Raw genomic sequence first — 12,321 nt, forward strand, 5'->3', positions numbered from 1 at the left:
CGTCGTTTTGCATCGAAATATGCGGTTTTCTCTAAGAATTTTGACGATTTCGTGCAGAATTCTGCTGTTTTCTTGCAATTCAGCCGTTGAATCTTGGTAAAAAGTCATGATTTTGTAGATTTCGTGCTCTTCTTTGCAAATTCAAGATAGAAAACAACGAAAATCAGCGAGAAATCGTCGATTTGCATCGAAATATGCGGTTTTCTCTAAGAATTTTGATGATTTCGTGCAGAATTCTGCTGTTTTCTTGCAATTCAGCCGTTGAATCTTGGTAAAAAGTCATGATTTTGTAGATTTCGTTCTCTTCTTTGCGAATTCAAGCCAGAAAACAGCGAAAATCGGCGAGAAATCGTCGTTTTGCATCGAAATATGCGGTTTTCTGTAAGAATTTTGATGATTTCGTGCAGAATTCTGCTGTTTTTTTGCAATTCAGCCGTTGAATCTAGGTAAAAAGTCATGATTTTGTAGATTTCGTGCTCTTCTTGGCGAATTCAAGATAGAAAACAACGAAAATCGGCGAGAAATCGTTGTTTTGCATCGAAATATGCGGTTTTCTGTAAGAATTTTGATGATTTCGTGCAGAATTCTGCTGTTTTCATGCAATTCAGCCGTTGAATCTTGGTAAAAAGTCATGATTTTGTAGATTTCGTTCTCTTCTTTGCGAATTCAAGCCAGAAAACAACGAAAATCGGCGAGAAATCGTCGTTTTGCATCGAAATATGCTGTTTTCTGTAAGAATTTTGATGATTTCGTGCAGAATTCTGCTGTTTTTTTGCAATTCAGCTGTTGAATCTAGGTAAAAAGTCATGATTTTGTAGATTTCGTGCTCTTCTTGGCGAATTCAAGATAGAAAACAACGAAAATCGGCGAGAAATCGTTGTTTTGCATCGAAAAATGCGGTTTTCTGTAAGAATTTTGATGATTTCGTGCAGAATTCTGCTGTTTTCTTGCGATTCAGCCGTTGAATCTTGGTAAAAAGTCATGATTTTGTAGATTTCGTGCTCTTCTTTGCGAATTCAAGCCAGAAAACAACGAAAATCGGCGAGAAATCGTCGTTTTGCATCGAAATATGCGGTTTTCTCTAAGAATTTTGACGATTTCGTGCAGAATTCTGCTGTTTTCTTGCAATTCAGCCGTTGAATCTTGGTAAAAAGTCATGATTTTGTAGATTTCGTGCTCTTCTTTGCGAATTCAAGCCAGAAAACAACGAAAATCGGCGAGAAATCATCGTTTTGCATCGAAAGATGCGGTTTTCTGTAAGAATTTTGATGATTTCGTGCAGAATTCTGCTGTTTTCTTGCAATTCAGCCGTTGAATCTAGGTAAAAAGTCATGATTTTGTAGATTTCGTGCTCTTCTTTGCGAATTCAAGCCAGAAAACAACCAAAATCGGCGAGAAATCGTCGTTTTGCATCGAAATATGCGGTTTTCTGTAAGAATTTTGATGATTTCGTGCAGAATTCTGCGGTTTTCTTGCAATTCAGCCGTTGGATCTTGGTAAAAAGTCATGATTTTGTAGATTTCGTGCTCTTCTTTGCGAATTCAAGCCAGAAAACAACGAAAATCGGCGAGAAATCGTCGTTTTGCATCGAAATATGCGGTTTTCTGTAAGAATTTTGATGATTTCGTGCAGAATTCTGCTGTTTTCTTGCAATTCAGCCGTTGAATCTTAATAAAAAGTCATGATTTTGTAAATTTCGTGCTCTTCTTTGCGAACTCAAGCCAGAAAACCACGAATATCGGCGAGAAATCGTCGTTTTGCATCGAAATATGCGGTTTTCTGTAAGAATTTTGATGATTTCGTGCAGAATTCTGCTGTTTTCTTGCAATTCAGCCGTTGAATCTTGGTAAAAAGTCATGATTTTGTAGATTTCGTGCTCTTCTTTGCGAATTCAAGCCAGAAAACAACGAAAATCGTCGAGAAATCGTGGTTTTGCATCGAAATATGCGGTTTTCTGTAAGAATTTTGATGATTTCGTGCAGAATTCTGCTGTTTTCTTGCAATTCAGCCGTTGAATCTTGGTAAAAAGTCATGATTTTGTAGATTTCATGCTCTTCTTTGCGAATTCAAGCCAGAAAACAACGAAAATCGGCGAGAAATCGTCGTTTTGCATCGAAATATGCGGTTTTCTGTAAGAATTTTGATGATTTCGTGCAGAATTCTGCTGTTTTCTTGCAATTCAGCCGTAGAATCTTGGTAAAAAGTGATGATTTTGTAGATTTCGTGCTCTTCTTTGCGAATTCAAGCCAGAAAATAACGAAAATCAGCGAGAAATCGACGTTTTGCATCGAAAAATGCGGTTTTCTGTTAGAATTTTGATGATTTCGTGCAGAATTCTGCTGTTTTCTTGCGATTCAGCCGTTGAATCTTGGTAAAGAGTCATGATTTTGTAGATTTCGTGCTCTTCTTTGCGAATTCAAGTCAGAAAACAACGAAAATCGGCGAGAAATCGTCGTTTTGCATCGAAATATGCGGTTTTCTCTAAGAATTTTGACGATTTCGTGCAGAATTCTGCTGTTTTCTTGCAATTCAGCCGTTGAATCTTGGTAAAAAGTCATGATTTTGTAGATTTCGTACTCTTCTTTGCGAATTCATGCCAGAAAACAACGAAAATCGGCGAGAAATCGTCGTTTTGCATCGAAATATGCGGTTTTCTGTAAGAATTTTGATGATTTCGTGCAGAATTCTGCTGTTTTCTTGCAATTCAGCCGTTGAATCTTGGTAAAAAGTCATGATTTTGTAGATTTCGTGCTCTTCTTTGCAAATTCAAGATAGAAAACAACGAAAATCAGCGAGAAATCGTCGATTTGCATCGAAATATGCGGTTTTCTCTAAGAATTTTGATGATTTCGTGCAGAATTCTGCTGTTTTCTTGCAATTCAGCCGTTGAATCTTGGTAAAAAGTCATGATTTTGTAGATTTCGTTCTCTTCTTTGCGAATTCAAGCCAGAAAACAACGAAAATCGGCGAGAAATCGTCGTTTTGCATCGAAATATGCGGTTTTCTGTAAGAATTTTGATGATTTCGTGCAGAATTCTGCTGTTTTCTTGCATTCAGCCGTTGAATCTATGTAAAAAGTCATGATTTTGTAGATTTCGTGCTCTTCTTGGCGAATTCAAGATAGAAAACAACGAAAATCGGCGAGAAATCGTTGTTTTGCATCGAAATATGCAGTTTTCTCTAAGAATTTTGATGATTTCGTGCAGAATTCTGCTGTTTTCTTGCAATTCAGCCGTTGAATCTTGGTAGAAAGTCTTGATTTTGTAGATTTCGTGCTTTTCTTTGCGAATTCAAGCCAGAAAACAACGAAAATCGGCGAGAAATCGTCGTTTTGCATCGAAATATGCGGTTTTCTGTAAGAATTTTGATGATTTCGTGCAGAATTCTGCTGTTTTCTTGCAATTCAGCCGTAGACTCTTGGTAAAAAGTGATGATTTTGTAGATTTCGTGCTCTTCTTTGCGAATTCAAGCCAGAAAACAACGAAAATCGGCGAGAAATCGTTGTTTTGCATCGAAATATGCGGTTTTCTGTAAGAATTTTGATGATTTCGTGCAGAATTCTGCTGTTTTCTTGCAATTCAGCCGTTGAATCTAGGTAAAAAGTCATGATTTTGTAGATTTCGTGCTCTTGTTGGCGAATTCAAGATAGAAAACAACGAAAATCGGCGAGAAATCGTTGTTTTGCATCGAAATATGCAGTTTTCTCTAAGAATTTTGATGATTTCGTGCAGAATTCTGCTGTTTTCATGCAATTCAGCCGTTGAATCTTGGTAAAAAGTGATGATTTTGTAGATTTCGTGCTCTTCTTTGCGAATTCAAGCCAGAAAACAACGAAAATCGGCAAGAAATCGTTGTTTTGCTTCGAAATATGCAGTTTTCTCTAAGAATTTTGATGATTCCGTGCAGAATTCTGCTGTTTTCTTGCAACTCAGCCGTTGAATCTTGGTAAAAAGTCATGATTTTGTAGATTTCGTGCTCTTCTTTGCAAATTCAAGCCAGAAAACAACGAAAATCGGCAAGAAATCGTTGTTTTGCATTGAAATATGCAGTTTTCTCTAAGAATTTTGATGATTCCGTGCAGAATTCTGCTGTTTTCATGCAATTCAGCCGTTGAATCTTGGTAAAAAGTGATGATTTTGTAGATTTCGTGCTTTTCTTTGCGAATTCAAGCCAGAAAACAACTAAAATCGGCGAGAAATCGTCGTTTTGCATCGAAATATGAGGTTTTCTGTAAGAATTTTGATGATTTCGTGCAGCATTCTGCTGTTTTCTTGCAATTCAGCCGTTGAATCTTGGTAAAAAGTCATGATTTTGTAGATTTCGTGCTTTTCTTTGCGAATTCAAGCCAGAAAACAACTAAAATCGGCGAGAAATCGTCGTTTTGCATCGAAATATGAGGTTTTCTGTAAGAATTTTGATGATTTCGTGCAGAATTCTGCTGTTTTCTTGCAATTCAGCCGTTGAATCTAGGTAAAAAGTCATGATTTTGTAGATTTCGTGCTCTTCTTGGCGAATTCAAGATAGAAAACAACGAAAATCGGCAAGAAATCGTTGTTTTGCATCGAAATATGCAGTTTTCTCTAAGAATTTTGATGATTTCGTGCAGAATTCTGCTGTTTTCATGCATTCAGCCGTTGAATCTTGGTAAAAAGGGATGATTTTGTAGATTTCGTGCTCTTCTTTGCGAATTCAAGCCAGAAAACAACGAAAATCGGCGAGAAATCGTCGTTTTGCATCGAAATATGCGGTTTTCTCTAAGAATTTTGATGATTTCGTGCAGAATTCTGCTGTTTTCTTGCATTCAGCCGTTGAATCTTGGTAAAAAGTCATGATTTTGTAGATTTCGTGCTCTTCTTTGCAAATTCAAGCCAGAAAACAACGAAAATCGGCGAGAAATCGTCGTTTTGCATCGAAATATGCGGTTTTCTCTAAGAATTTTGACGATCTCGTGCAGAATTCTGCTGTTTTCTTGCAATTCAGCCGTTGAATCTTGGTAAAAAGTCATGATTTTGTAGATTTCGTGCTCTTCTTTGCAAATTCAAGCCAGAAAACAACGAAAATCGGCGAGAAATCGTCGTTTTGCATCGAAATATGCGGTTTTCAGTAAGAATTTTGATGATTTCGTGCAGAATTCTGCTGTTTTCTTGCAATTCAGCCGTAGAATCTTGGTAAAAAGTGATGATTTTGTAGATTTCGTGCTCTTCTTTGCGAATTCAAGCCAGAAAACAACGAAAATCGGCGAGAAATCGTTGTTTTGCATCGAAATATGCGGTTTTCTGTAAGAATTTTGATGATTTCGTGCAGAATTCTGCTGTTTTCTTGCAATTCAGCCGTTGAATCTTGGTAAAAAGTCATGATTTTGTAGATTTCGTGCTCTTCTTTGCGAATTCAAGCCAGAAAACAACGAAAATCGGCGAGAAATCGTCGTTTTGCATCGAAAAATGCGGTTTTCTGTAAGAATTTTGATGATTTCGTGCAGAATTCTGCTGTTTTCTTGCAATTCAGCCGTAGAATCTTGGTAAAAAGTGATGATTTTGTAGATTTCGTGCTCTTCTTTGCGAATTCAAGCCAGAAAACAACGAAAATCGGCGAGAAATCGTCGTTTTGCATCGAAATATGCGGTTTTCTGTAAGAATTTTGATGATTTTGTGCAGAATTCTGCTGTTTTCTTGCAATTCAGCCGTTGAATCTTGGTAAAAAGTCATGATTTTGTAGATTTCGTTCTCTTCTTTGCGAATTCAAGCCAGAAAACAACGAAAATCGGCGAGAAATCGTCGTTTTGCATCGAAATATGCGGTTTTCTGTAAGAATTTTGATGATTTCGTGCAGAATTCTGCTGTTTTCTTGCAATTCAGCCGTTGAATCTAGGTAAAAAGTCATGATTTTGTAGATTTCGTGCTCTTCTTGGCGAATTCAAGATAGAAAACAACGAAAATCGGCGAGAAATCGTTGTTTTGCATCGAAATATGCGGTTTTCTGTAAGAATTTTGATGATTTCGTGCAGAATTCTGCTGTTTTCTTGCAATTCAGCTGTTGAATCTATGTAAAAAGTCATGATTTTATAGATTTCGTGCTCTTCTTGGCGAATTCAAGATAGAAAACAACGAAAATCGGCGAGAAATTGTTGTTTTGCATCGAAATTTGCAGTTTTCTCTAAGAATTTTGATGATTTCGTGCAGAATTCTGCTGTTTTCTTGCAATTCAGCCGTTGAATCTTGGTAAAAAGTCATGATTTTGTAGATTTCGTGCTCTTCTTTGCGAATTCAAGCCCAAAAACAACGAAAATCGGCGAGAAATCGTCGTTTTGCATCGAAATATGCGGTTTTCTGTAAGAATTTTGATGATTTCGTGCAGAATTCTGCTGTTTTCTTGCAATTCAGCCGTTGAATCTAGGTAAAAAGTCATGATTTTGTAGATTTCGTGCTCTTCTTGGCGAATTCAAGATAGAAAACAACGAAAATCGGCGAGAAATCGTTGTTTTGCATCGAAATATGCGGTTTTCTGTAAGAATTTTGATGATTTCGTACAGAATTCTGCTGTTTTCTTGCAATTCAGCCGTTGAATCTTGGTAAAAAGTCATGATTTTGTAGATTTCGTGCTCTTCTTTGCGAATTCAAGCCAGAAAACAACGAAAATCGGCGAGAAATCGTCGTTTTGCATCGAAATATGCGGTTTTCTCTAAGAATTTTGACGATTTCGTGCAGAATTCTGCTGTTTTCTTGCAATTCAGCCGTTGCATCTTGGTAAAAAGTCATGATTTTGTAGATTTTGTGCTCTTCTTTGCGAATTTAAGATAGAAAACAACGAAAATCAGCGAGAAATCGTCGTTTTGCTTCGAAATATGCGGTTTTCTCTAAGAATTTTGATGATTTCGTGCAGAATTCTGCTGTTTTCTTGCAATTCAGCCGTTGAATCTTGGTAAAAAGTCATGATTTTGTAGATTTCGTGCTCTTCTTTGCGAATTCAAGATAGAAAACGACGAAAATCAGCGAGAAATCGTCGTTTTGCATCGAAATATGCGGTTTTCTCTAAGAATTTTGATGATTTCGTGCAGAATTCTGCTGTTTTTTTGCAATTCAGCCGTTGAATCTTGGTAAAAAGTCATGATTTTGTAGATTTTGTGCTCTTCTTTGCGAATTCAAGCCAGAAAACAACGAAAATCGCCGAGAAATCGTCGTTTTGCATCGAAATATGCGGTTTTCTGTAAGAATTTTGATGATTTCGTGCAGAATTCTGCTGTTTTCTTGCAATTCAGCTGTTGAATCTAGGTAAAAAGTCATGATTTTGTAGATTTCGTGCTCTTCTTGGCAAATTCAAGATAGAAAACAACGAAAATCGGCGAGAAATCGTTGTTTTGCATCGAAATATGCGGTTTTCTGTAAGAATTTTGATGATTTCGTGCAGAATTTTGCTGTTTTCTTGCAATTCAGCCGTTGAATCTATGTAAAAAGTCATGATTTTGTAGATTTCGTGCTCTTCTTGGCGAATTCAAGATAGAAAACAACGAAAATCGGCGAGAAATCGTTGTTTTGCATCGAAATATGCAGTTTTCTCTAAGAATTTTGAGGATATCGTGCAGAATTCTGCTGTTTTCTTGCAATTCAGCCGTTGAATCTTGGTAAAAAGTCATGATTTTGTAGATTTCGTGCTCTTCTTTGCGAATTCAAGCCAGAAAACAACGAAAATCGGCGAGAAATCGTCGTTTTGCATCGAAATATGCGGTTTTCTGTAGGAATTTTGATGATTTCGTGCAGAATTCTGCTGTTTTCTTGCAATTCAGCTGTAGAATCTTGGTAAAAAGTGATTATTTTGTAGATTCCGTGCTCCTCTTTGCGAATTCAAGATAGAAAACAACGAAAATCCGCGAGAAATCGTCGTTTTGCATCGAAATATGCGGTTTTCTCTAAGAATTTTGATGATTTCGTGCAGAATTCTGCTGTTTTCTTGCAATTCAGCCGTTGAATCTTGGTAAAAAGTAATGATTTTGTAGATTTCGTGCTCTTCTTTGCGAATTCAAGCCAGAAAACAACGAAAATCGGCGAGAAATCGTCGTTTTGCATCGAAATATGCGGTTTTCTCAAAGAATTTTGACGATTTCGTGCAGAATTCTGCTGTTTTCTTGCAATTCAGCTGTTGCATCTTGGTAAAAAGTCATGATTTTGTAGATTTTGTGCTCTTCTTTGCGAATTTAAGATAGAAAACAACGAAAATCAGCGAGAAATCGTCGTTTTGCATCGAAATATGCGGTTTTCTCTAAAAATTTTGATAATTTCGTGCAGAATTCTGCTGTTTTCTTTCAATTCAGCCGTTGAATCTTGGTAAAAAGTCATGATTTTGTAGATTTCGTGCTCTTCTTTGCAAATTCATGCTAGAAAACAACGAAAATCGGCGAGAAATCGTCGTTTTGCATCGAAATATGCGGTTTTCTGTAAGAATTTTGATGATTTCGTGCAGAATTCTGCTGTTTTCTTGCAATTCAGCCGTTGAATCTTGGTAAAAAGTCATGATTTTGTAGATTTCGTGCTCTTCTTTACAAATTCAAGCCAGAAAACAACGAAAATCGGCGAGAAATCGTCGTTTTGCTTCGAAATATGCGGTTTTCTCTAAGAATTTTGATGATTTCGTGCAGAATTCTGCTGTTTTCTTGCAATTCAGCCGTTGAATCTTGGTAAAAAGTCATGATTTTGTAGATTTCGTGCTCTTCTTGGCGAATTCAAGATAGAAAACAACGAAAATCGGCGAGAAATCGTTGTTTTGCATCGAAATATGCAGTTTTCTCTAAGAATTTTGATGATTTCGTGCAGAATTCTGCTGTTTTCTTGCAATTCAGCCGTTGAATCTTGGTAAAAAGTCATGATTTTGTAGATTTCGTGCTCTTCTTTGCGAATTCAAGCCAGAAAACAACGAAAATCGGCGAGAAATCGTCGTTTTGCATCGAAATATGCGGTTTTCTGTAGGAATTTTGATGATTTCGTGCAGAATTCTGCTGTTTTCTTGCAATTCAGCCGTAGAATCTTGGTAAAAAGTGATGATTTTGTAGATTCCGTGCTCCTCTTTGCGAATTCAAGATAGAAAACAACGAAAATCCGCGAGAAATCGTCGTTTTGCATCGAAATATGCGGTTTTCTCTAAGAATTTTGATGATTTCGTGCAGAATTCTGCTGTTTTCTTGCAATTCAGCCGTTGAATCTTGGTAAAAAGTAATGATTTTGTAGATTTCGTGCTCTTCTTTGCGAATTCAAGCCAGAAAACAACGAAAATCGGCGAGAAATCGTCGTTTTGCATCGAAATATGCGGTTTTCTCTAAGAATTTTGACGATTTCGTGCAGAATTCTGCTGTTTTCTTGCAATTCAGTCGTTGCATCTTGGTAAAAAGTCATGATTTTGTAGATTTTGTGCTCTTCTTTGCGAATTTAAGATAGAAAACAACGAAAATCAGCGAGAAATCGTCGTTTTGCATCGAAATATGCGGTTTTCTCTAAGAATTTTGATGATTTCGTGCAGAATTCTGCTGTTTTCTTTCAATTCAGCCGTTGAATCTTGGTAAAAAGTCATGATTTTGTAGATTTCGTGCTCTTCTTTGCAAATTCATGCTAGAAAACAACGAAAATCGGCGAGAAATCGTCGTTTTGCATCGAAATATGCGGTTTTCTGTAAGAATTTTGATGATTTCGTGCAGAATTCTTCTGTTTTCTTGCAATTCAGCCGTAGAATCTTGGTAAAAAGTGATGATTTTGTAGATTTCGTGCTCTTCTTTGCGAATTCAAGCCAGAAAACAACGAAAATCGGCGAGAAATCGTTGTTTTGCATCGAAATATGCGGTTTTCTGTAAGAATTTTGATGATTTCGTGCAGAATTCTGCTGTTTTCTTGCAATTCAGCCGTTGAATCTAGGTAAAAAGTCATGATTTTGTAGATTTCGTGCTCTTCTTGGCAAATTCAAGATAGAAAACAACGAAAATCGGCGAGAAATCGTTGTTTTGCATCGAAATATGCGGTTTTCTGTAAGAATTTTGATGATTTCGTGCAGAATTCTGCTGTTTTCTTGCAATTCAGCCGTTGAATCTATGTAAAAAGTCATGATTTTGTAGATTTCGTGCTCTTCTTGGCGAATTCAAGATAGAAAACAACGAAAATCGGCGAGAAATCGTTGTTTTGCATCGAAATTTGCAGTTTTCTCTAAGAATTTTGATGATTTCGTGTAGAATTCTGCTGTTTTCTTGCAATTCAGCCGTTGAATCTTGGTAAAAAGTCATGATTTTGTAGATTTCGTGCTCTTCTTTGCGAATTCAAGCCCAAAAACAACGAAAATCGGCGAGAAATCGTCGTTTTGCATCGAAATATGCGGTTTTCTGTAAGAATTTTGATGATTTCGTGCAGAATTCTGCTGTTTTCTTGCAATTCAGCCGTTGAATCTTGGTAAAAAGTAATGATTTTGTAGATTTCGTGCTCTTCTTTGCGAATTCAAGCCAGAAAACAACGAAAATCAGCGAGAAATCGTCGTTTTGCATCGAAATATGCGGTTTTCTCTAAGAATTTTGATGATTTCGTGCAGAATTCTGCTGTTTTCTTTCAATTCAGCCGTTGAATCTTGGTAAAAAGTCATGATTTTGTAGATTTCGTGCTCTTCTTTGCAAATTCATGCTAGAAAACAACGAAAATCGGCGAGAAATCGTCGTTTTGCATCGAAATATGCGGTTTTCTGTAAGAATTTTGATGATTTCGTGCAGAATTCTTCTGTTTTCTTGCAATTCAGCCGTAGAATCTTGGTAAAAAGTGATGATTTTGTAGATTTCGTGCTCTTCTTTGCGAATTCAAGCCAGAAAACAACGAAAATCGGCGAGAAATCGTTGTTTTGCATCGAAATATGCGGTTTTCTGTAAGAATTTTGATGATTTCGTGCAGAATTCTGCTGTTTTCTTGCAATTCAGCCGTTGAATCTAGGTAAAAAGTCATGATTTTGTAGATTTCGTGCTCTTCTTGGCAAATTCAAGATAGAAAACAACGAAAATCGGCGAGAAATCGTTGTTTTGCATCGAAATATGCGGTTTTCTGTAAGAATTTTGATGATTTCGTGCAGAATTCTGCTGTTTTCTTGCAATTCAGCCGTTGAATCTATGTAAAAAGTCATGATTTTGTAGATTTCGTGCTCTTCTTGGCGAATTCAAGATAGAAAACAACGAAAATCGGCGAGAAATCGTTGTTTTGCATCGAAATTTGCAGTTTTCTCTAAGAATTTTGATGATTTCGTGTAGAATTCTGCTGTTTTCTTGCAATTCAGCCGTTGAATCTTGGTAAAAAGTCATGATTTTGTAGATTTCGTGCTCTTCTTTGCGAATTCAAGCCCAAAAACAACGAAAATCGGCGAGAAATCGTCGTTTTGCATCGAAATATGCGGTTTTCTGTAAGAATTTTGATGATTTCGTGCAGAATTCTGCTGTTTTCTTGCAATTCAGCCGTAGAATCTTGGTAAAAAGTGATGATTTTGTAGATTTCGTGCTCTTCTTTGCGAATTCAAGCCCAAAAACAACGAAAATCGGCGAGAAATCGTCGTTTTGCATCGAAATATGCGGTTTTCTGTAAGAATTTTGATGATTTCGTGTAGAATTCTGCTGTTTTCTTGCAATTCAGCCGTTGAATCTTGGTAAAAAGTCATGATTTTGTAGATTTCGTGCTCTTCTTTGCGAATTCAAGCCCAAAAACAACGAAAATCGGCGAGAAATAGTCGTTTTGCATCGAAATATGCGGTTTTCTGTAAGAATTTTGATGATTTCGTGCAGAATTCTGCTGTTTTCTTGCAATTCAGCCGTAGAATCTTGGTAAAAAGTGATGATTTTGTAGATTTCGTGCTCTTCTTTGCGAATTCAAGCCAGAAAACAACGAAAATCGGCGAGAAATCGTTGTTTTGCATCGAAATATGCGGTTTTCTGTAAAAATTTTGATGATTTCGTGCAGAATTCTGCTGTTTTCTTGCAATTCAGCCGTTGAATCTAGGTAAAAAGTCATGATTTTGTAGATTTCGTGCTCTTCTTTGCGAATTCAAGATAGAAAACAACGAAAATCGGCGAGAAATCGTTGTTTTGCATCGAAATATGCAGTTTTCTCTAAGAATTTTGATGATTTCGTGCAGAATTCTGCTGTTTTCATGCAATTCAGCCGTTGAATCTTGGTAAAAAGTGATGATTTTGTAGATTTCGTGCTCTTCTTTGCGAATTCAAGCAAGAAAACAACGAAAATCGGCAAGAAATCGTTGTTTTGCATCGAAATATGCAGTTTTCTCTAAGAATTTTGATGATTTCGTGCAGAATTCTGCTGTTTTCAT

Source organism: Gnatocerus cornutus, unplaced genomic scaffold, assembly GCF_029298725.1.
Source record: "Gnatocerus cornutus isolate USDA-ARS CGAHR unplaced genomic scaffold, icGnaCorn1.1 ctg00000036.1, whole genome shotgun sequence".
In the NCBI taxonomy this organism is placed as follows: Eukaryota; Metazoa; Arthropoda; class Insecta; order Coleoptera; family Tenebrionidae; genus Gnatocerus; species Gnatocerus cornutus.